At 50.0% G+C, this 21,027-nt stretch overlaps 1 protein-coding gene across 4 annotated transcripts in view; it reads right to left on the reverse strand.

Annotated features, from left to right (window-relative positions):
* Positions 1 to 21,027, reverse strand: part of LOC119432389 (WASH complex subunit 2) — a 545,737-nt gene that overhangs the window by 139,627 nt on the left and 385,083 nt on the right. The window lies entirely within an intron of this gene.

A 21,027-nucleotide genomic window follows, 5' to 3' on the forward strand; every position in this document is an offset into this window, starting at 1 on the left:
CCATCATATTAAAAACAAGACAATATAACAAAAGTAATAAAAGAGTGAAACATAGGTAATATACAAAATGGATGACAATTATTTCAGAGAAAATATTAGTACATATTAGGAGAACATAAGGCAACTGCAATGAAAAGTAAAACAGCAACAAACATCGAAAACACTGTAAAAGTCCCAAGATAATAATAATAAGATTAGTTGACAAGTCATGAGCGAATTAAATGTTGAAACTTAGTCAAGTCAGGTTCCGTGGCAATGTCTGATGGTAAGGCGTTCCACTCGGTTATTGTGTGCGGTAAGAACGAATATGCATAATGGGATGACTGGCAGTTAATGCGTTTGACTTTGTATGGATGGTCATGACACGGAAAGATAACTGGTGGTGACTGAAAGAAATCATCATGAAGTGATGGTGATAAGAGAGAGAGAAGTTTAATGATGCAAAATGCAGAGAGGTCGGCCTGAGGTAAATTCCTCTAGCCAGCTACTCGGCGTTGGGGGAAGGGGAAGAGGGTAAGAAAGAGGGAAGAGGCGCATGATGGGTGACGATGATGAGAGAAGGAGGATGTAAAACATATGGCAAGCACTTTGGCATGCTCAAAGCCTACAGTCCAGGCCCGTACTTTTTAAAAAGTTCAGTAGCGCCTGGATGGCCTTGAAACTCGATTGAGCGTCTGGCCAAGGGCCTAAAATAACGTCCTCCGACAACGGTGGGCTGTCGAGACGCGTAAGGTCATTCTTCAACCTTTGACGCTCTTCCACGTACTTAGGGCAGTAACAAAGTACATGACCTATAGTCTCATTTACATGGCACAACTCACAGTCTGGAGACTCGGTGCGTCGCATGAGGGGCACGTATCCGTGCGTAGACGCCACCCCCAGCCTTAGTCTGTGCAGAAGACTGGCATAGCTGCGTTGAATTTTTGGTGGTAGCCTAAATTTCATGGTAGGGTCCAATCTCTGCAGTCATCTGTGTCGATTATCCGGATTGTCCCAGTGCTTTTCTGTAGATTTTTGGATGACACTGGAGAGAAGGCAGTTGGCGTCCGCTCTTGACTCTGGTTCTTCGAGTGCTTTCTTCGCTTCGGCATCAGCCAATTCGTTGCCGTGTATACCACAGTGACTGGGAATCCACTGAAATGTGATGTGGTGGCCGTTTTCTAGCGCTAAAGTGTATAGCTCGGCAGTTTGAAGAGCCAACACTCTGTAAGCGCTTTCTTTTAACACCAGTCTAAGTAGTTGCAGAGCCGATTTTGCGTCACTGAAGACTGTCCATACTTGAGGAGGCTGTTGCAAAATATATTGAACGGCCTCTCTGATTGCCACTAGTTCTGTAGATGTTGTAGTCGTCTTGTTGCACAGACGAAACCGTCGAATGACTTGATGCGCAGGCACGACGAAAGCCGCACCAGACGCATACGACGAGACCGATCCGTCTGTATACACATTCACCGAGGAGTTATATTCTTTCGACATATATTCAAGTGTTAAATGTCTGAGGCCGACGGTAGGTATTCGTGATTTTTTAGAAATTCGGGGAATAGATAGATGCACCCGTATTTTGGACATCATCCATGGGGGCATACGTGGAAGGTCAGCAGGGGCAAAGTCTGATGGTATGGTAGATTCTTGGCATTTAATGGCTCTTGAAAAGGTGGAGTCTGGCCGTATGTCGGGAAGTGTCGATAAGGGGTGGCATCCATGACGGCACAGCAGTCGCAGGAATGCTCGAAGAGGTTTGCATCGTAGATAGACAGGTAAAGGGGTGACGCGAGCCTCCTCAATTGTTCCGTAGGTTGAGGTGCAACGTGGAACACCAAGACGTGTTTTCAGCATCTGTGCCTGGGCACTTTCCAGCGTACGCAAACATGACCGGCTCATACCTGATAAAACTGGCAGGCTATACCGAATGTAGCCGACGTAGAGAGCCTGGTACAGCCAGAGTAGCGAATGCTCAGATGGACCCCACTTCATACCGGCCAGAAAGCGAAAAACTTGAGCAAGGCCAGTTAATTTTTTCTTTAACATTGCCACATGCTTTGACCATGAAACACCGCGGTCAATGACAACGCCGAGGTATCTGTGGTGGGTCACATATGGGATGGTATTGCCATTGATCATTATTGGATACCAACACATAAGCTTCCGTGTGAACGCTATCGCAGCACACTTTTCTGGAGCCAGTTGCAGTCCTTGGCAATGCAGGTACTGAGACGTTAAAGAAACAGCTCGCTGTAATCTTGCACGAATTTGCGGTCGCGTGACTGCGGACGCCCATATGCATGCAATCTGCGTAGGTACTGATGCGTACTGTATCAGGAATTATTTCCGCAAGGCCAATAAGGGCAATATTGAAAAGAGTCGGGCTGAGCACTCCTTCTTGAGGCACTCCACGGACCACAACGTGTCTTCTCGTTTCACCATCAGTCGTGGACATGAAGACTGTGCGACCATCTAGGTAACTTTCAATCCACATGTAGAGACGGCCGCCGATGCCCAAATTACCGAGGGCATCAAGAATGGCTTCGTGCAGTACATTGTCATAGGCTCCTTTTATGTCCAAGAAAACTGCTCCTACAAGTCGGTGTCGCCTTTTTTCGTGTTCGATCGTGGACACGAGATCAATGACCCCATCTATTGCAGAACGTCCACGTCTAAATCCGGTCATCATTTCAGGATAAAGCTCATTCCCTTCCATGAACCATTCTAATCTAGTGAGCACCATTCGTTCCATCACCTTACCAACACAGCTAGCTAAAGCTACTGGCTGGTAAGATGACATTTCGTAAGGCGATTTTCCTGGTTTTAGGAGGGCCACCAAACGGCTGGTTTTCCACTGCTTCGGGACTGTACTGGATGACCACGTGGCGTTATAGTACGACAGCAGGACTTTCTGACCTTCCACACCAAGGTGGCACAGAGCAGTATATGAAATACCGTCAAGTCCAGGTGCAGAAGATCGTCTCGAAGCAGCAAGTGCAGCTTCCAATTCCGGCATCGTGAAAGGAAGGTCAAGACGAGCATCTTTAGGAGGTGGCGCGGGTCGATGCAATGTTGGACATGTTAAAATATCGGTACGGGTGACTCTCTTACAGAAGTCTTCGGCAACCTGCACTTCCGTCAGAGATTGGTGAAGTGCTAGAGCACGGAAAGGATGTTTTTGCTGAGGAGGGGCACGAAGGCTTCGTACTATCTGCCAGATCCTAGAAAGTGGCTTTCGAGGATCCAGAGACGAACAGAAGGTCCTCCACCATTGTTTTCCCATTTTTATTGCGATAGCAATTATATGGACACTTCAACCGGATTTCTGCCGTCGGCGTCGCCGTCGCCGTCGCCGTGAGGTTCCGTATAGATAAAATCTTCGCCGCGCGCTGTATGCCCCAGCGGAAGCGTGCGGGGACGCGCGCTATCACGGAGAGCGAACGCACTCAATCTCCCACGCGCAAGCAAGGAAGCGGAAAGCCAGCGCCGGAGGGAGCAGTGGGGGGGGGGGGGGGGGGGCACTTCTACGCTGCCAACAACCGCGCTCGTCGCTCGTCCGCACAGTCTCTTATCTCTCCCACGCGCAAGCAAGGAAGCGGTAAGCCAGCGCCGGAGGGAGCGGAGGGGGGAGGGGGGGGGCCGCACTTCTACGCTGCCAACAACCGCGATCGTCGCTCGCTCGCACCGTCTCTTATCTCCACACGGCTCTGACCTTTATGCGCTCTGTTTCCGTTGAAGCGATAGACCGCACGTACGTTCGCCGCTGCGGCGTATCCGCTTGCTGCCAGAGTTTTGACGGTCGTTGTCTGCAGTCATTCGGTGTGAGCTATTCATGTTTGTTTGTGCGCGCTCACACCACGCTTGTTCATTCAGTTAGTAATAGTCGGGCCACATTTTCCAACGCACGCTACACATGCAATGCTGCCCGGATCGGCAGTGCAGCGCTACAGATGTGTCCCTTCGCACGCGCTGCCCACGGGAAGCGCTTCTCATCAACACCACCGTTTCACAAGCCTTCTCGTGGTCATCGAGTCTCTCGTCATGTCGGTCTACTTACGCCGCAGCACACCTCCTTACTTAATCAGCTCATGTTTACTACAATTCATATTGCTACCAAAGCCGCTCACCTTACTTCGTATGACATTGCTGTGTTGCTATCGCATTCATTGCTTCGCCCTTAGGGCGAAACTGACATTTTTTTGAAGGTAGCACCGTATTTTTCGTTGAGCTCGCCGACATGAGACAAGGTCTAATGACGATTGAGTTCGCCTAACCTTCCTTTCCGCTCTACGACGGATTGCGCGGAGCCGTTCATATTCAATATCAATCGCTGTTCTGGATGTAGGTGCACTGATAAACTTTGTTGTCTTCTGCACTGATGATACAATAACGTCTTCTATATCAGATGGTGAAGTGATGTCTCTGCAATACTCTTCGACACATGTAGAGAATGTGGACCAATCAGTGCAGCGTACAGTAGATGCAGTTGCTTGCACAAACCACTTCATCTGCACATATGTTGGTATATGATCGCTCCCATGCGTTTCTATGTCCAAGGTGATAAAGATGGTGATAAAGCTTATGGAAAAGTGATAGGCAAGAAATTTTACGGCGAAGTGCTAAGGTGTCCAACTTAGCACTTTCTTTAACGAGGTGACGCTGGTGTGACGTGAATAATCTAAAAAATGAATCGCGCAGCACGGTTTTGCAAGGCTTCGATGTTACTGATGATATAAGTTTGTTCGGGATCCCAAATGGCAGACGCGTATTCTAGTTTAGGACGGATTAATGTTGTGTACGTGTCACCTTTACTTGGGAGTGTGGAGAGTTGCGTGCATGCGCTACTCTCGATGGAGGAGAGACACGACTGGCGGCACAGCAAACGAGGATTTAATACGTACAGAGACGGTGAACACACGCGACACACAACACTAAAGCCGAAAGTCAAAACTAAAGGCACGCGAAACCAGACATAACTCCACGAAAAAGCTTACTTAATAGATAAACCAAATCTCTAACTTAATACAACACTACTACTAAACAACTATCTCATTTCTGGAGCCTCGCTCCGCCTTAATGTCTCTCAGTCAGTCTCAGCTCGCCAAAGTCTGGCCACCTTGGCCCCGGCCTAACTGCGTCGTAAACAAAACGTGGGCTCTTACGGACCGCCGGCTTGAAGCTCCTCTCGTCGGATCCGAGTCGCATTCATTCGGGGCGTCGTTGCTGCAGTAGATGCCGATGACTCGCGTTGCCTCCTTTGTCGGTGGTGAGCTCGTCGGTATCTCGTCGGTGATGCGCTTGTCAGCGATGGCGCTCGGCGTTACTTAGGCCCACCTGCCTAGGCCTAGCGTCGGGATGCGTCGTAACTTCTTCAGGAGTGCCGACGTGGCGTCCCGAGGAGATTAGAATGTGCCGGTCTGCCACAGAAGGGGGATCCTCTCTGGGGTGCCTGGTCCTGCCGTGAGAAGCTGCAGCCCGTCCAGGAGCCTCGCCCGAACTTGCCGAGGTCGACGGCCACACCTTGGACGGCCAGCGTCGCGGAGCTGGAGATGCGACCTTCCAGGCCCGGTGCCACGTTGAAACTCCCCGGACAGCGCCGTTCATCTCTCGACTATGCCTCGGTTCGTGCGCCTCGCGCGCTCGCGCCGTTCCGAACACCAGGCATCGCGTGCTCCTCTTCTTTTTCGCGCCACCGGCGGCCTCTTACATGTGACATAGGCCCCCTCTTCAAGAGTTTTTTCTCAAAAAACTGCTCACTCTTGGCGTTCAGGTGATGACTGTGACTCCTCGTAGTGACATTGGTGCTGGTTCATTGAAGACTCGATGCACTACACAACACCACACTGTTGCGCACAATTCACCAGACGCACTGTTCACCGCATTTAAGAGTTCACTTTATGCACTTTTCACCACCTAATGCATTTCACTCAATTGTCCACAATGCTCACCAGTTCAATGTTTTGAAACACTCTACATGAATGAACTTTGGGCCTAAACATATTTTGTAACACTCAGCATGCCCTATATATGCGTAGGTACTGTTTCAGTGTTTTTCTCTCTATACACTTTTCTAAATCCTGCAGTCTTCCGCATGCCATTCCTAAATGTTTTTCCTTTTGATTCTGACCATTGCATCTGCCCTATTTTTTCCACCTCTTGCGAAACTTCTTTCTACGCTTACGCGTTACACGTCTGGGGCCATTTGGGTATCTACTTCCTTCGCCCTTTTTCTCGGAGTCACACTGTCCCATCATGCCTAGTGTTTGGTACTCCCTGGACTCCACGTCACCCATCAACTTCCTATCTTTCTGAGGTGGAACTACTTCTTTCTTTACTCTCTTCTGCTCTTCGGGTATATGGACCTCGATCGGGATGTTGTCCATCCTCTTATCCCGGTTAACCTGAATCAAGGGCTCTCTAGTCGTGAGCTTCTTTATGGTGTCACGGGCATTATCTAGTATGTCTGTGTCCTTCCCTTCAGCAATCATCATGCAAACACTAGTCTTCTTCTCGTTTTTCCCCTTAGCCATTGTCTTTTGACATACAACGCATGCCCTGACGTATCTCCTCACGTCGCTCTGTACCCCGATCCAAAAGAAATCTTCTGTTATTTTTTCCAAAGAGTCTTTTATTCCCTGGTGGCCTGCCATTGCATTATCGTGCCCTAACTTCAGTACTTTCTCTCTCAGTTCCTTTGGGACCATCAACTGCTGAACCTCTCTTCCCGAATTGAACACACACCTCCGGTATAATAAGTCGTTTTTCTTGAAAAACTCCACCACGTTTCGACTTCTTTTCCTTCGTACTACTTCTATCTTCTGTACGCACTTCTGCAACGACTCGTCTTTCTCCTGTAATTCCTTTAATTCGGCCGCTGTTATGCTCAACCCCTTAATGTTCGTGACCGGTAATGGTGTTAAGGGTTTAGTACTCTTACTCATAGCTCGCGTTTGTACTTCCGCTGCTACCTCTACTTCAGGTGTCTCCTCTTCTGGCGCTTCTGGCTTATTCCTCTCCTCTAAATCCTCTGTCCTCCTCCAGTTAGGGTCTGGGTCATCCGCCCTTCTCACGCCTGATACATTCCCCAAAATCAAGTCAAACAGAGGATCTTCTACACACATAGCTGTGACCACTCCTGTGAAATATGGTGTTGATACTTGAACTCGCGCCTCTGGTAAATACTTAACAGACCTGTCCGCCAACATGACTGGTTTGAAATAGCCGGTCATGTTCTCGGATGGTACCAGACTGTCCCTGACCAAAACTGTGTTCGCTCCCGTGTCTCTCAATACCGTGGCCCTGCGTCCTTGAACTTCTCCCTCTACCACGGGCATGTTCTTTTCTCTCGGCACATCCTCTTTACCTTTCATCATACATGCAGCTTTGTCCACGTATCCTGATCTGCATTCGTGCGCCCCATGACCTCTCTTTCGACATAGCTGGCAAACCACTGGTGGACCACGTCGACTATCCTTCACCCGACAGTTCATTGCTATATGTCCCAGCCGGTTACAAAGAAAACATCTTTGGGGCGTCCCTTGCCTGTTCATTGGACCCCGATTCCTCGTCTCACCTGCAGCTGCCATCGGCGCATCCTTGCCACTCTTTCCTAAATTTCTTAGACCCTGCGCCTCTACAAACTGATCTGAGTGCGCCGCCATCTCCTCTACTGTTTTTAATTTCCTCTCCTTGAGGAATATCGCCAGACTGTCGCTGCACCTGGCGAGGAATTGTTCTCCTACGACCTTGTCTCGCACCCCTTCATATGTCTTGTTGGCCTCTGACAACTCCATCCATCTCCCAAAGTAGTTTGTTAATCTACATGCAAACTGTTTTCCAGTTTCCGCGTCTTCCGGCTTGCATGACCTGAACTTTTCGCGGAAACCCTCAGCGGTTAGCCGGAATCTTTGCAATAAAGTGTTTTTTACTTTATCGTAGTCTAGGCTCTCTTCGGCGGGCATCCGTCCGAACACACTCGAAGCCTCACCAACTAGACACAGGCTTAAGGCGCTAGCCCACTCGTTCCTTGCCCAGCCTTGCCCGACCGCTATTCTTTCGAAGCGATGCAAGTACGCAACTAAATCGTCTCTACGCTCGTCAAATGGAGCCATTAACTTCCTGGGGCAAATCTGCTTTGGTCTGGGCGAAGTAGAGTCGGATGACGCCGACCTGCGGGAAATCGACCCCTTGCGAGACCTGGCGTTCATCTCCGCTAGTTTTACCTTAAGTTCCAAAATTTCTTTTTCGCTTTTCTGTTCTTTTTCCTTCTCTTGTTGCGTGTATTCAAAAAACGCCATCGTCTCCTCCTTCGACATATTTAAATCCTTCGCTACCGCCGCCAAACGTTCCCACTCCATCTTTGCCACTCCCGAGTATCGGTGACTGGGCCGTATCTATCCTGGCAGGCTCGCCAATATTTGGTCACCTTTTCTTGGGAGTGTGGAGAGTTGCGTGCATGCGCTACTCTCGATGGAGGAGAGACACGACTGGCGGCACAGCAAACGAGGATTTAATACGTACAGAGACGGTGAACACACGCGACACACAACACTAAAGCCGAAAGTCAAAACTAAAGGCACGCGAAACCAGACATAACTCCACGAAAAAGCTTACTTAATAGATAAACCAAATCTCTAACTTAATACAACACTACTACCAAACAACTATCTCATTTCTGGAGCCTCGCTCCGCCTTAATGTCTCTCAGTCAGTCTTAGCTCGCCAAAGTCTGGCCACCTTGGCCCCGGCCTAACTGCGTCGTAAACAAAACGTGGGCTCTTACGGACCGCCGGCTTGAAGCTCTTCTCGTCGGGTCCGAGTCGCATTCATTCGGGGCGTCGTTACTGCAGTAGATGCCAACGACTCGCGTTGCCTCCTTTGTCAGTGGTGAGCTCGTCGGTATCTCGTTGGTGATGCGCTCGTCAGCGATGGTGCTCGGCGTTACTTAGGCCCACCTGCCTAGGCCTAGCGTCGGGATGCGTCGCAACTTCTTCAGGAGTGCCGACGTGGCGTCCCGAGGAGATTAGAATGTGCCGGTCTGCCACAGAAGGGGGATCCTCTCTGGGGTGCCTGGTCCTGCCGTGAGAAGCTGCAGCCCGTCCAGGAGCCTCGCCCGAACTTGCCGAGGTCGACAGCCACACCTTGGACGGCCAGCGTCGCGGACTCAACCAGACCCCCAAGTCTCCCGTCGCCAGAGCGGAGCTGGAGATGCGACCTTCCTGGCCCGGTGCCACGTTGAAACTCACCGGACAGCGCCGTTCATCTCTCGACTATGCCTCGGTTCGTGCGCCTCGTGCGCTCGTGCCGTTCCGGACACCAGGCATCGCGTGCTCCTCTTCTTTTTCGCGCCACCGGCGGCCTCTTACATGTGACAGTACGGTAGTTTTTTAACATGCAATGGGGCTTCTTTTAAGTTATGTTTGATAAGACCGAGAGTACGGTTTGAAGAGGCAAGGATAAGATTAATATGATTATTCCATAAGTTTGACTGAAGATTGATGCCAAGGTACTAGTAAGTTGTGGCTAGTTCCACAGCGTTGTTATCAAGGAAGTGGGTGGTTGCAATTCGTGGCCTATTGGTGAAAGACAAGAGTTTAGTTTTGGAAATATTTAATGGCATTAACCAATTAGAACACCATGCACTTATTGCGTCCAGGTCAGTTTGTAGTAAGTGATTATCAGTGTTACTTGTTACACATCGATAAAGTACACAATCCTCTGCAAATACAGATAAACCTGCTATGACAAAGAAGTCTGGCACGGCTGTGGACGACACGAAGAACGCCGACAGGAAGACACAACTGCGTAGGCTTAGCCAGGCGCACCAGGAACAGCGTCGAGCCTGAGCCCCACTTCAGTAGCGCTGGCAATCCGGCTGCGGAGCTCTGCACGGCGTACTTCTTCTTCCTTACATCTTCCCCCCTCGCTGAAGACGGAGCTGCACAGGAGGCCTAAGGCGTCGTAAGGACGAAGGGCTCGTGATACGGCTTGAGCCGATCGACAGGGACAGTTTCGCGGCTTCGGCGACGCAGGTCCGTAGGGGGCGTCAGAGGTTCGATGACGTAGTTCACCGGAGAAGTTTGCTGTAGAACCCGGTAGGGTCCATGGTATCGGGATACAAACTTGGAGGAGACACCTGGTGTCGAAGTAGGACGCACCCACAACCAAACGAGAGCGTCAGGCGAAAACTGGTTGTGGGGGCGCCCGTCGTCATGACGAAATTACTGTAGCGCTTGTTCTTGCGTTGTTAGAGAGCGAGCTAGTTGCCGACATTCTTCTGCATACCGGGCGGCTTCGGAAACCGGTGTACCCTCTGATAAGTCGGGACGGTAAGGAAGAATAGTGTCAATCGGAAATGACGGTTCTCGGCCGTATAGAAGAAAGAAGGGAGAAAAGCCCGTCATTGCCTGGGGTGCCGTATTGTAGGCGTACGTGACATAGGGAAGGATGAGGTCCCAGTTGGTGTGGTTGGAGGCGACATACATCGAAAGCATGTCGCCAAGAGTTCGGTTAAACCGCTCTGTCAATCCATTTGTTTGCGCGTGATATGCGGTGGTACAGCGATGAATAATGCGGCATTCAGTGAGAAGTTCTTGAATGACATCGGCGGGAAAGACGCGACCTCGGTCGCTCAGGAGTTCGCGGGGGGCGCCGTGACGGAGAACGAAGCGTTGAACCAGGAACAGCGTCGAGCCCGAGCCCCACTTCAGTAGCACTGGCAATCGGGCTGCGGAGCTCTGCACGGTGTACTTCCTTACACTGCTTATAACGAACCTCCATATAACGAATTACTGGATATAACGAAGTTTTTCTATTCCCCGCCATAACTCCATAGAAGCACATGTATTTGAGACCTCTACGTAACGAAGTGGCAGAAGGAGACCCCCTCGATATAACTAATTTCCCCCTCCGACAGCCTAGAAATTTTGCCCCAAATACTATTGTCATTTTTGCGCGAGCGGCAACCGGAAGCACCTTGTCCGCCTCGACGGAATGCGAAGCGAGCGCACGTATGCGTGCGTGCGTGTGCGAGGCAGGCATGCATCCCTCGACCTGGCGATCTTGCCGCCGCGGGCGTGACCTCTCCCCCTCCCTTCATTCAAACCTGATCCTGCCGCTTGCTGCAGCTGGCCTAGCCCGCCAAGCCGGCACTCTCTCCTTTTCCAGTTGATGTTGCTGACGCTCTGGTACACGCTCTGACACATCACACTCGATGAGCGCGGACGCGCGCTGTGAAACGCTGGCGGCGTGTGAAAGCGCCGTTGGAGAAGCGAGCGAAGTGACCTTCGTGCTGTTGTCTATCGCTTCAATGCAAACTGAGCGCCGAGAACACACAGCACGCACAAATCTACGAGCCGCTGACACACCTACACTGCTAGACTCTGCCCCAACGTAGATCGCTTTCAAGATACGGCCTGCGCAACCGCGCGCCGCCGCGCAGTACGCAGTTGATGCCAGAGTACAGTACAACACCGCCCCGCTATCCCTCCCCCCTCGGTAGCTCGCTGGTGCCTCGAGCGCAACGGAAGAAGGCGCTCTTCCTCCCTGCTTTTCTTGCGCGTGCGAGATTAGACGCGGTCGTCGGCTCCCCTCGCACATTTTCACTCGCCACGAGCCAAAACCAATTTTAGGGCCACAACGCGTCATAGACACCATCTTTATGTAGAAATACGGATCTCAAGGGCCATACTTTTTCTGGCGGAAACCGAAAATACGTCATAGTTGTCGCCCCCGGCACTTTGGGCGGCCAATGCCATCGTCAAGCCACTAAGCCAAGTGACATGAAAAGACAAAATGGCCGCTCGGGCCGGCAGTTCGCAACGTATGATGCGGGAACGGTCCCACAGTTGCGACGCAACAGCGGGGTTGCCAATGCATTGGGTTCTATGGGAGCTGTGCCGGGACCGCCCGAAACGAACAGCCGGGAAAACGCAGCCCCCGGGAACATAACAGCGGGGTTCTACTGTAACAATATACGACGCTACAACGCCATCGTGACACTCGCTCTTTGTTTCCGATGCCTCGCGCTTGTGCGAAACGACACGCATCCACGCATCTGGTACCTGGTGTGACATTCCAAGGATGAGTGCTTCGACGAAAACGGAAAACGGGTGCGCGTTACAATTGAGGGCGCGTTAGAATCGAGTAAATACGGTAAGCGTTTCTTTTTTGCATTTTCGTGCGGAACCTGCATATAACGAAATCCTCTTTATAAGCATATAACGAAATCCTCTTTATAACGAAGTTTTTCGGGAATTTGTCAATTTCGTTATATCCAGGTTTAACTGTAGTCTGATTTTGGATAACACGCAACTGGGTAAATCATTAATATAGATTAGAAAGAGTAAAGGTCCAAGTACGCTGCCTTGTGGAACTCCAGACGTAACATCAGCATAAGATGAGTTAGAATTGTTAACTGATGTAAACTGAATTCTAGATAAGAGAAAATCCGTGATTCCTGCAATTATTGTAGGGTGAATGTTAAGTTGTGAAAGTTTAAGTAACAACCTATGGTGTGGAACATGATCAAATGCCTTGGATAAATCTAAAAACATTGCGTCAACTTGAAACCCAGCATCTATCAGTGCATGTATATCGTTAATAAATCCGGCTAGTTGGGTATCGCGAGTAGCCCTTGCGAAAACCGTGCTGATTCTTGAAAATAATGTTATGGTCTTCAAGGAAGTTGATAACTTGAGTGTGTATGATATGTTCGAGTAGTTTACAAATTGTAGTGGTTAATGAGATGGGACGATAATTGAGCGGACAAGCACGATCACCTGATTTGAAAATGGGTATTATTTTAGCAATGCACCAGTCATTAGGAATACAGCCAGTTCATAGTGACTGGGAAAATAGAGCGGTTAACATAGAACAAATACCATGCGATGTATTCTTTAAAAATTTATTATTGAAGCCCAGATGGTTGGCGCTAGATGACGTTTTAAGATTGCTTAGTAGAGCCACCAGACTCACTGATGACTACCTCGTGCATTGCGATTCCTATTAATGCCTTTAAAGTTGGCAATGAGTTAACGTTTTCGTGAGTGAAAATTGTTACAAACGTATCATTAAGAAGTTGAGCACAATCTGAATCAGGGATAGGAACTCCATGAGAATCAGTAGGACTGATGTCAGCGCGAGTTACAGGATTCACAACACGCCAGAAGCGACGAGTATTATTTTTTAGCATGGATGGTAAATCATGAGAAAAAAAGTTATGGCGAGTAGATTTTAGTAATGCCTTATAAGCCTTTTTGCACGCTTTGTGTTTATCATGGGCACTCGTGAGACCAGTCAGTTTTGCCTGCCTGTACAGTCTCTCCTTTTTGTTATTAAGCCGCCGAAGCTTGTTGGTAAACCAAGGAGAACTGTTATTGCAGGAAATGGGTAACATAGGAATGAACGTGTCAATGAGAGAACTGAGGTTGGCTTTAAAGAGGGCCCAGTTCTGTTCAATGGAGCGTGAATAAAAATCATGCAGAAATTGATCTGAAAATGTTAATTCATTGTTAATTGTGTCGAATTGTTAAATATATCAGGATTGTTAGTTAAAACTAGGTCTAGTATATTGGCAGAAGTTTCAGTGGATCGTGTTGGCTGACTAATAAGTTGGGTTAATGAAAAGTCAAGACAAGTGCTCAGAAAAGAATGTGTGGTCGTATCCGTGGCTGATACGGAGAGTGATGGCCAATTGATATTTGGAAAATTGAAATCGCCAAATATGATAATTATTAACCTCGGAAAAAGCGCGAACACCTCGCACAGCACCCGATGATACTTATCAGAAAACGCGCCAGACATGTCAGATGGGCGGTAAAAACGCCAATGATCACACTAAATGCAGTACCCTTCAAGGAAATTGAAGTACATTCAAGAAAAGAATCGATAATGATGGGTGCGGCAATGAATTCTTCCTTTATCGCGATGAGCACACCGCCACCCCTCTACGCTGTTGTCTATCACATCGAAAAAACTTGAAAGTGTATTCACTCGTAAAGATGCTGTTATCGTGAATGGTGTCGTTAAGCCAGGTCTCGGTAAGTAACACTAAAGAAGCCTGGAATGAATCGATGAGCAATAAGAGTGCATTACTACTAGCGACAACACTTCTAGTGTTGGTGTATAAAAATGGAAATTTTTTATCAATGCAACAATGCAATTTTTCGGGTAAGCTGGTAGATGAACCTGAGCCTAAGTAAACGAAGGAGGAACATCATCCATCCCTGCGCCGGGAAACAAGAACAGCCTGGCCATCATTGGTGTTCCAATCGTAAACGTCATTGTTCAAATGCAGTTTGTTGAAAACAAGCCGTACTCGATCCCCGTCTTTCTTCATAGTTCGCGAGAAGTGGAGAAGCTTCCGTCACTTTTTGCGAACTGTTTACGAGTAATCTCGCGAGATGCTCAAATTGGTGTTTTTCAACTTAAAGCCGCGGCTAAGAAGCAGTTCGACTTCCTTCTCATTGAAGAATTTGGCTATGATAGGCCGCTTCTTCTCCGACGAAAAGTGGCCCACACGATGTGCTCTCGAGATTGACGTCACGGTAAGCCCAAGTTTTTCGGTACAGAAATTATTTACGAGTCGTTCTGACTCTTCCTAAGTTTCAGACTTCGCTGAATCTGTTACACCATAAAAGAGAATGTTAAACCGCCTAGAGCGATTTTCCAGGTCGTAAATTTTTTCTTGTACACCTACGAGACCGTTGCCACTGCATGCGATGGACTGAGCACTTGGGGCTGCAGCAAATTTCTGCTCTAGATCAAGGACACGCTTTGTCAGTTTTTCTAAATCATTCTTTAACTCTAAGTGAATTTGAAGCACCTTGTTAACAGATTCTTGAAGTACTGTATTGCTAGCTTCAACACGCAAGATAGAGCCAGCCACAAGGTCTAACTTTTCCTCTTGAGCCTTGGTCATGGGTCCCGGGTTAAGCTCAACATCGCCTCCCAGAACAAGCAGGCACATCAGATGCAATACAGAAGCGCGAACACTTTTCAAAACATGAGGTGGCCACGACACCGCTAAAAGACAGACATCATCGTCACGATAGAAATAAGCATCGTAGTAGCTAACCTGTACAAACATCAGGGGTGAGCGTAGGATCACAGTGATGGTGCCGTGGCCCAGGGTGGCGTCGGAATGCGCTCACTTTTGTACTGCATTAGTGTATGAAAGGTGCAATAAATGCCCTTTTGATTGCTTGCACTACTGTGTTGTCGTTCCTTTGTCCCAAGAGCATGTGTGAGACCCCACAGCCCCGACTCTTGGCTGAGAAGTCGGAAAATGCTGTCGATCTGGTAATGGCATAAGAGGCGGCGACAAGGTCAGTGGTCGATGCATAGCGGGCTGCGAGAGCATTTGTGGGCGAGGTCGGGCAACTGCTTCTGCGTACGTGAGAGGTGCAGTGACTGGCGTCGAATCACGTGCTGGAGGAGTGGCTTGTGAAACTTGCTCCTGGATGAAGTCGCGGATCGTAGGTGCCAAAGCGGATGGTGGTTCTGAGACGCAAGACATCAAAGGTAGCTGGCGAGTGACCTCTGCGCGAGCTAATTCCTGAATCTTCAGAAAGAGTAGCGTGGTCGTCGCCGACACCAAGGCTGAACAAAGAGTCAGTGGGCGCAAGGGGACGTCTGGTGTGAAGCCGTTGCCTGCGCAACTCTTCGTAACTCTGACACAATTCGATTACTTCAACGACAGTGCACGGACTCTTCGATAATAACATTTGGAATGCGTCGTCCTCAATACCCTTTATTATAGGCTTGATCTTCTCCTTCTCTGACATTGACGCGTTCACCCATTTGCAAAGGTCAACAATGTCCTCAATGTAGCTCGTGAAATTCTCTCCAATCTCTTGGGATCATGTACGCAAACGTTGCACGGAGCTTTCTTACTGCTGGCCGACCGAAAACTTGGGTAAAGCTGGTCTTGAAGACCAACCACGCAGTTAGGTCGCCTTCATGGTTTAGAAACCATAGTTTCGCAATGGCCGTTTCTCAACTTGGTAGCATCATCCCACTGGTCCCTTGCTCGTATGAGGAGATCCAATCTTAAACGTCTTGGTCATCTGTGCCGGAAAAGATAGGGGGATATCGTTGACGCAAGGCGCCGGCACAAACCAGGGTGGCCGGCGCTGTTGGAGGAGTGCCGCTAGCGTCGACGGGCATGATGGGGGGGTAGAGTGCGATTCCGAAGCTCCAAGGTGGTCAAAACCCAGCAGCCTCCACCACTTGCCAAGAGATTTATTAGCAACGGATGCAAGAGAACGGGCAGCAGCCACAAGCGTTCGGCCAAGAACAGCAACCACGAGCTCATGCCGGTGGCGATGCTGCTGAGGCGCAGGCTACTCTTCTTCATTACACTGACTTTGTTATATAGAGATTTAACTGTATGTGCTACGCTGCTTTTCCACTAGGCATACACCGTGTTACATTTTCAGTCGACTTCAATTGAGCTAACATAACACCACCTTCAAGAGAGTACATGTTGCATACCTTGTTTAAAGGGACACTAAAGGCAACTATTATGCCAACCGTGGACTGTTAAAATACCATTCCAGAAATCCTGCAGCACATGTTTTGAGCATAGAGAACGCTTAGTTTATGATAAAATCACGTCTGAAGGGTCCTTTAGCACAATTACAACCACCCACCAGGAGCGAGGAGGTGCGACACTGCACACGCCATCCTTTCCTGTTATTGGTGAGTAAAACGATGCCAAACAGCTTGCACTGAAGTTCTTTGCATTCTTCGTTTGATTTCTGGCCATGACAGGAGGGCCAGAAATCAAACGAAGACACAGCCCACAGCATATCAAGGCATCACATGGACACTGCATTTTCTGCTGTTTGTAGAAATTTCACTTGTCACGCGGAAGTCCGCGTGGCAGTCCACCCGTTGCGGTGTGATTGCTTAACAACATGAGAACAACCCACTTCGATTTGAATTCGCTTTTGGTACTTGCTCTCCTTCGTGACAGCAATAAATAAATGGTAAAATGAGCCTGCACCTCATCTCACACTGAGTACGAAGTATCTGAGATCGCGCGTGCAGGAAATCTTGGAGGCCATAGAGTCACGAAAGTGTTTTGATTTCTAGGTATCAGAATGGCACCACAGGATTTACCACTGGTGGCACTGAATACATTTTCACTTGAGATGACGACATGATAAAACTAGATCTAGTACTTCTGTTTAAAATGCTGGCCTTGTGGCATACTCGAGACTTCTTACGGGTGTACGACTGTGTTTATTGATCGCTTGTTTACCGGCTCGAGAACAAGAAAGGAAAGCCGATCGGCGGACCAGTACACGTATGCGACCTGAAACGCTACGTGCCACGTGATGAGCAGTGGGATGACGATCAGGCCTTCCCTCAACCGTGATCGGTGAGAGAGAGCAGCCAGCACTGAACGGCAAGCCCGCAGCCGCGCTACAACTTGCGCAGCAGGCGAGACCACCGGGCGCTCCCGGTATCGTTTGATGTTTCTGGCAAATAGCAAGGTATCACGTACAACGCGCAATGCGAGTGTTAACCTTATCTGTGCCGACTTTACTGCACAGATGGAGAAATACGAGCAATCCATGCGCCGCCGAGACGACTCGGCGGGGGGGTTCCCCTCCCTTCGGGGAGTCCCCACAAGGGCCCTCGACCCACCACCAGAGACAGCGTCAGGCCTCACCCCGGATGCCAGCAAAATCGGCCCCCCCCCCCATACACCACGACGCCGCTTCCCCAACGGCCCATCGCCTCGCCGCCCGACCTCTGCGTCCGCCGGGGCTCAGTCGCCGGCACCACAGGAGCCCGGTGAGAGGACCCCCAACCAACAAGGCCGCAACACCCGGGACGTGGCGACATGGATGTCCCAAGACGGCATGGACCCGCCGGCGGCCTACGTATCCGACAGGCCTTGGCGGCGGCAGGAAACGGCTTGCACCGGCATGCCCCCGGAGCGGCTGTTCCGGTTGTTCCAAGGCCGGGCAGTCCGTGACGTAGACCGGAGGGCGAAGGGCGCCTGCCTGCCGCTGCCGGTGGGTACAAGGCTGTGCGGCTGTGGGGCCGTGCGGGTCCACCAGAGCCACGACTGGGGGGCCCTGCACCGGGTCCGAACGCGGGGTTCGCGAAACCCACCGCCACGGCAGCAGCGGCCGCCTAGCGGGGCAGCCCAAGCCATGCTGACCCGAGCGGTCCGGGAGACCGAGTTTGAGGAGTGGCTGCTCCAGGTGGCGACCGGCCAACCAAGGGCCGCTGCTGGGGCGGCGCCTCAAAAAGAACAGGAGCAGCCACCCGCCGGGCACAACGGCCGAGGATGCGGAGGCGGCCACAGCGGCGGCAGCCGACGCCGGAGGGGAGCTGGAGGTGGAGGTGGTGGCATCGGAGGCTCCGAGCGACGACGGGGCACTGCTGACCATGGAGGTGGAGGCCGAATTGTGGGCCATGCTTGACGAATAAAAGGCGTCCACATCTCTCGCGTCCGAGGGCCTTCTTAAGGGGGGGAGGATGTGGGGAGCACACGCTGCCACCTTCTCCCGCGGGCGCTCACCATCGCTTGCAAACGAAGCGCACTCGGCGGGAGCCGGGCAGAGATCTCATGCACGCACAGCGGGAGCCGGGCGGACACGGGAGAGATGCACTTTGCCTCTCCCGGTTCTCGCTCGCCTCTCGCGACGCGCGCGCCTGCGCGGGAAGAGGGAAAGTATCCGGCGGGCGAGGAGGACATTCCCCTCGCGAAAAAGTAAAAAGGTATAAAAGAGCGCGACCGAGAGACCCCTGGGCCTCTCTGAGCTCGCTACACCTACCTGCCTGTAGGGATTTACCCGCTGAAACCCGTGAGTGACCTCGTTTGCGTGACTACCACACGCGACGAGGTATTACTTATTATACAGAGCAGACTTCCCTCTGCAAGTGTGTTTTATTGCCCACAGCAATAAACGTTGTTGACTCGCTTGTTGCCTTATTCGCCCGAACCCTACGTAGCTGCGATTACACGCGCTATGGGTTGGGGAAGGCACCCACACCGTCTTCTTCTCAAGTGCTGCCTCGTGCACGTGGCGCATGCGAGCCGGGTCCAACCGGTGCTCATGCCACGAACACCGCTGCCTGTTGGTGCTGAACAACACCACGGTACAGCGTGCACAGTGTCCAATACGAAGGGCGTGCAACTTAAATGTGGCCAAGTTGTCGCGGCAATATTGATGACAGCAAAGAATCATGGCACCAAAGCCTCAGAAAATGAGAATTTTGACTTTTAGCCGCGGTCATTTGCAGTGCAGGCTACAAACGTATTTGTGTGTACAGTCGAATCCCCCTACAAAAAACACCACTACAACGAAATTTCCATTGCAACTAAGATTTTCCGATTCTCCGTCAGCTGCCCATAGAAAGTGACACAAAAAAAGTCTCTCTATAACGTAGGCATTTTATTCTGTATTTCCGTTTCAAACAACTTTTCGAGAACGAAACTGGGACTGAATTGAAATTGGAACTGCCGAGCAGTCAAATTTAGATGGCCCTTCCACAGCTGTAAGGATCATATGCGTGCTTCAATGAGGTTTTCATGAACGAAATCACATTAAAAGTACTGATCTACGCCACTGCTATTGCAGTGCAGGGACCACGCGTGGCTATGTATTCACAGCCACGCGTGGTCCCTGCACGAGACTGCACGGGATCACTACAATCGCTGCTGTTTTCTGTGGTGTATGTCCGGTCGAAATGGCTATGCCAATGAAAAAGCGTAAATTTCTCTCTCTCGAGGATAAGGCACATATAATCACCGAGGCAGAAAGTGGAAGGAAAAAATTTAGCAGTTTCGCCCGAAAGGCGAAGCATAGATTGCGATAGCAGATTAGTAGACAGCTTTACGAACTAAGGATAGTAGTTTTATCAGCAGTATAAACTTGTAAACATTCGTTTACTAACTAAATTACCAAGCACAGTGTCACGTGCGCCAAGGTAACCATGAACACATTTTACTCGATGACCGCGGGAACTCTCGTGTCAACACGCTGGAGTGAGCAGGCGCGGCAATAGCAGCGAGCGAATTGACCTCTGTGCCATCTCTTGCTTCAATGTCGAAACAACAGCACACACGACTCTACCGGCAGTAGTTGCACTATGCCCACATCACAGATAGCTTTGAAGATGAGGCCCGCACGAGCGTGCACTTTGTGCATGTCGCAGATAGCTTTCAAGATACGGCGGCCGCGCCGCAGTCATCAACATGATGCCAACGTCTAGTCGTCTGGGGAAAATGACAACCCGCTAGACACACTGACTCCGGCGACTGCTTTGAAAGTAATGGATCCATTTGACCTCATCTTAAATGTTATCAGAGCCCACGACAATGACATTGCGATGGCTCTTTTAACAGACTGTGAGACTCGCGTAACGCTTTTGCTTGCTGTGAAGTGTAAGAAATCCAGGCTGACTGACTTGGCAAATAAAACTTCCGGTAACTGCAAGCTTGCCGACTTTGTCATAAACATGCAATAAAATTGGAATAATTCAAACCGCTTCATTGTGACGGTGCATGTGTCGCAAAATGAGTGTTTCGCAATAGGTTGGGCATGCGCATTGAGTTAGGCATCGGCCGCAATAAACGAAAAATGCTGTAACAGCAGCGCGAAATGCATTCTCTCGCGAAGTTGACACTTTATTGACTGCCTTCGGTGCGTCTTAACCTTTGCCCCCACGCCATCGCGAAGATTTCCCGGACGATGGTTTCGGTTTTGTTCGCGGCTTTGCCGTTTGGCGTACGTATACACATACTAATTACGCGTCAATAAAGTTCCGCCACAAAGAAATTTTTCACGTGTCCCGTGAATTTCGTTGTAGTGGGAATCAACTGTAGAATCAACTGTATAGTAGCATGGTGTCGTACTTTGAAATAAATGCCAAAACAAGCATGCGAAACACCAGTCATCTCCTCTTCGGGTGGAAGCAGTAAGCCAACATGTCTTGTAAACGCCGACATTGCAGTCAAGTTTAGCTTCAATAAAAGGCTAGCTGCCGCAATAAGTTCCGCATGAACTCCATAAGGCTTGCT

The sequence above is a fragment of the Dermacentor silvarum genome, chromosome 11, assembly GCF_013339745.2.
Source record: "Dermacentor silvarum isolate Dsil-2018 chromosome 11, BIME_Dsil_1.4, whole genome shotgun sequence".
In the NCBI taxonomy this organism is placed as follows: Eukaryota; Metazoa; Arthropoda; class Arachnida; order Ixodida; family Ixodidae; genus Dermacentor; species Dermacentor silvarum.